Source organism: Pteropus vampyrus, unplaced genomic scaffold (genome assembly GCF_000151845.1).
Source record: "Pteropus vampyrus isolate Shadow unplaced genomic scaffold, Pvam_2.0 Scaffold23, whole genome shotgun sequence".
In the NCBI taxonomy this organism is placed as follows: domain Eukaryota; kingdom Metazoa; phylum Chordata; class Mammalia; order Chiroptera; family Pteropodidae; genus Pteropus; species Pteropus vampyrus.
The window spans coordinates 9,083,667-9,088,331 of record NW_011888804.1 but is presented as its reverse complement, the minus strand read 5'-3'; the positions used below and the strand labels follow the sequence as shown (position 1 = coordinate 9,088,331).

Genomic DNA, 4,665 nt, shown 5'->3' with positions numbered 1-4,665 from the left:
TCGAATAGTAAGACCCCGGGTGAGCGGGAGCAAGGTGGGCGGAGGCCTCCCGGGAGCGCTTCACTTTGGCTCAGGGATCCTCTGGCGAGTCGGTTCTCCTCTGGCCCCCAGTCTGTGGGTCTTTTTGAATGAGCCATGGAGACTGGGGCCTCTTGGAACAACAGAAAAAACCCTGTTGAGAGCAGGTTGTAAAATGGTCCCCAAACCTGCCTCCCGCGTAGTTGGAGGCCAGCACACCGCAGACACCGTCCACGGCTTCTCCTTTGTTCATTCCCTCTTTACTCCACCCCCCACATCTTTTTCAACCCCAACACCTTTTATAACTCCCCGTGCCCTCCTGCCCCAGATCTCCTGTCATCCTCGACGGCCGTGGCCTAATGTGACCTAATATTCTCCATCTGCAGGTTTGCTTCAACCTGTTTCTCTTCTGATTCTTTTTACCTTTCTGCCCTTTGGAACCTCTTTTCTTTGCTCCTTTTTTCTTTTATTATTATTATTATTATTTTTTTTTTTTTTAAACACAGCTTGGGCCATTCTTTCATGTTTTCTCTCTTGCTGGGAACACCTCCCACTCTTCAGAGGCTGTATTTCCCCCTCCCTTTTTTAAGATCCGCTTCTTTCGCGTTTTCCCAAAGGCTTTTCGCTGGGCTGCCTGTTCCTCTCCTAGGTACCTAGATCAATCTATCTACTTGCGTGACCTCTTTTCCCACTGTGTGTTGGCGACTCCTAAGTTTATATTTCCACCCCTGACGTGGGTTCCATTGTCCAGATTCTTCCGGTCTGTTCGTCAGCAAAGACCCAACTCATTTCCTTCCCACTCTCTCCTCGTAGTCTTGTTTATTGTCTGCTCTGTCTGCCACTGCCCCTTCTCTTCTCTTGGCCTGTGTGAAATCATGGGCACTGTGCAACACTTTCAGATTTAGGCAACATTTGCATGTGCTTTGTCATTTTTTATATGATTCTGACAACAACTCTTTGAGGCAGATGGTAGTTTTCCCCGTTTTACAGATGAGGAAGAAAAACTGAAGCTCAGGGAACTCAACAGGAAGGAGACACACCCGGTGTCACTGTGGATAATGATGTTAAGAACTTGATCCTAGGTCTTGTGGCACCCAAATCATTCTCTTTTTGGTTCTTCTACCTTTAAGATTTCAGCTGCAGCCACCTTCTTGAGAAGGCTTTTCCCAGTTAAAACGCCCAACCTCTTGACCCTCCCACCAATAAGACTTCACAGATCTACGGAAATTGGGCTTCTTACCTTTTGTCTACTCCCCAGCTCTGTAAGCCCCTTGAAGACAGGAATCTTATCTGCCTTTCTAGTGTCTCTTACCATCAAGGCTCAGCTCTCTCTGTGGTCACTTAATGAATATTTGAGGGTGGTTGCTGATTAAATGGATATGAACTGCGGACATCCACTGTGATGCTTTACTTTAAGCAAAGCACTTTCTCCGCTGGAGAATCTGAGCAAGAAAACGTCTCGGTTGCAGGTGGGTGGGAAGACTGCATGGTGCCCTGGAGAGAGTACAGGCTCCACCATCTGTCACTTCTGGGTCTGTATCAATGCTGCCTCTTGCTGACTGCGTGACCTCGGCAGGTCACCTTACACCCTGAGCCTCAGGCACATATCCTGAAATGCTTTAAAGTGTTCAATAAATGGTAACAATTATGATTATTATTTACTCTTGGAATACTCTACACATTGCTCTGGGGGTTTGGCTTTCCTCCTCACCTCTCCACTTTGGGAACCTGCTGCCTGTGTTTGCTTTGGCCTTGGTGGCGGGTGTCTAGTGTACTTGAGCCTGGTTGGCCGTTCACCTGGGCCTGGAAAGGAATCTGATTTTGGTTGTATCCCTGGAGAATGGGATTTGGGACTCTTCATGGCCCTGTGGGGTCAAGAGTGTTGGCGGCTCTGCTCTGCAGGTGCAATGGCCATACCCCAGTGCTGATGGTGTTAGCTGGGTTTTGGTTTTGAGATATTTCATTTCCCTTGAGCCTCTTTGGTGGCTTTGAAGGAGGAAGCGGCTAGGGGAAGAGGTCACCCAGTGGCTTGGTTTATACTAATCGCTCATCTAACACTAACATTAAAGCTGCCACAGAGAGCCACGCCAGGATCCGCTTCCAGTTCAGTGCTGGGCTTCTCCCAGAACCCTCAGGTCTCCTCTGGTCAAGGCAGGCCGTGAAGGCTGCTCCGTGACACTGGCGAAACCTCACAAGATGAGTCTAGGCCAGTGAGACTCTTGGTAGCAGTAGGGAAAGGGAGAGGTTGGTTATCTGGACTGTGAACTATGGTTTTTGTCAGTTGAGTGGGCACACCCATTTGCTGGAAGCCCACCCCAGTGCTGGGCTGCCCTGCCACCTCTGTACCCTTTTAGGGGCACTCAGTCCGTTGGTTCAGCCCTGGGCCCTGTTGGGGTTTGAAGTGGCTCAGAGAGTCCCGGCCAGGCTTTTCCTCACTCTCTGTTGCCTGGAGCGTTCCTCTTCTATGTGTGGAAATGGGAGTGTCCCGTGGCCTGTACTTGGCTTCCTTTGGATTCTCCATCTCCTCTGTGGGCTCCTGGCTCGGTTGGCCCTCTGAGATGAGCTCTGGGAGTATCAGGTCGGGCTGGCTCCTTGAGGTCTGTGTGAAGGAGCGGATGTGGCACCTGGAACATTACACTGTGCCTTGGAGACCTAGCCTGGCAGCCCTTCTGGCCTCGCTTGGTCACATGCTGCTCATCTGAAAAGTCTTGTGTGCCCATGAGTAGCTGTGTGGTTTCCTCACCCTTTCTTACTAGCATCAGCCTAGCTGCAACTTTGGGACAGCTGTTAGGATGGCCGGGTGGCCTCATTTCTTCCCTGCCTCACCACCTCAGATGGCCTCTTCTGCTGTGTCCTGAACTTTCTAAGAATTCCTGCCCCTTCTCTCTCTTTGGAAGTCAGCACTTGAAGTCTTTTTGCCTCATCTGCTGAGATAGCCACATCGGAAACAAGCAGGGGTGGGAGTGGGGGGCGGGAAGAGGAGCATCACCTGGAGGTGGTTGTCATGGCTTCCTGTGGTCATTTCTGGTCATCTGTTTCCAAACATCCTGTTTGTGCCTCTAGAGCAGTGGGAACACTGACCTGGAGACAGCTGTCATCTGGCTGACCTCCACAGAGGCATGGGGACCAGGGCTGTTGTAGTTTACCTGCCCCCGGGACCCTTGGCTTGCTGTCATTGGCTATTGATGGCGTTGCTGGGTAGCAGCTCGTTTTGACATCATTTTCTTGGGCTTCTGCCCTTTCTCTTCTTCCTACTTCTGCTGGAGAGATTCTTCTTTGAATGTTCCGTTGGGTACGATCAGTCAACACTCCTTTCTCTGTGATTCTGTACAGATCTAGTCTTTCTTAGCCCTATGCTTCTAGAGCTTGAAGGAGACTTAGGGTGTCACCTACCTCTGTGAATGGTGGGGGGAGGGTCTCTGGCCATCACCTTCTTCAGTCAGCGATGCTCACTTTTTATTTGTTCATATATTGGGCGTCCATCAAATATTACAATTGCAAAAGGGGTTTTGTGGCTTTTAAGAAATTTAAAAATAAAAATGTGAGAACGTTTGGAAATCACTTACAAGGTTCAACTGACTCGTTTTACAGATGGACGAACTGAGGCCCTCTGAGGAGAAAACACTTGCTTGGGACACTTACTAGCACAGCAGACCTGTGCTTTTAACTCTTTCTAGCCATTTTGGGGGAATGTCTGGGGTCCTAGTTTTCTTCATTTATAGAACTATACGTCTGCCACAGTGTAGTCTTGAGCTTTTTTTTCCTCCTAGAGACTTTTATCATATCATTTTGTATCCGATATTGTTATTTGCTTTTGTTAAAGTTTGTATGTCAAAGAAGATACATGCTTATTGTAAGAATAAAAAAAAGGTACAAAGGTAAGTCTTTTATTTCTTTCCCCACAGGGGTAACTATTGTTAATAGTTTGGTATGTATCTTTTCCAACCATTTGCTATACATTTATAAATATATAGGCATGCAAACAATATACATACCCTTCATTGTTATTTTTTAATTAAGATGAAATTCACATAACATATAGTGAACATTTTTTTATTTTTTATTTTTTAAGGTGAGGCAACCCTTGGTTGACCTCACAGATTGCAAGGACCTTGTCAGTTTACAGTCCCTGATTTATTTATTTATTTATTTATTTATTTATTTACTTTTTATGCTTACAGCACCTAGTCTTCCTAGGTGGCCTCCCATCCAAGTACTAACCAGGCCCGACCCTGGTTAGCTTCTGAAATCAGACGAGATTGGGTTTATTCAGGATGGCATGGCTGTAGACACAATTAACCATTTTTAAGTGTACAATTCAAGTACACTTAATTTGTGTATTTGTGCAGCTGTTACCTCTATCTAGTCCCAGAACATTTCATCCCTAAGGAGTCCCCATACCCATAAGGCAGTCTCTTTCCCTTACCTCCTCCCCCAGCCCCTGGTAACCACCATTCTGCTTTCGGCATCTATAGATTCGCCTATTCTGGACATTTCATATAAATGGAATCATACAATACGTGGTCTTTTGTGATTGGCTTCTTTCACTTAGTATGTTGTTTTTTGAGGTTCACCCGTGCTGTATCAATACTTCATTCCTTATTAATGGCCAAATAATATTTCATTGTGGGGATAGGCTACGTTCTG

At 46.9% G+C, this 4,665-nt stretch overlaps 1 pseudogene; it reads right to left on the bottom strand.

The window, feature by feature from the left end:
- Nucleotides 1-4,190: 4,190 nt before the first annotated feature.
- LOC111737062 lies at nt 4,191-4,309 on the bottom strand (annotated as a pseudogene).
- Between the last annotated feature and the right edge of the window lie 356 nt (nt 4,310-4,665).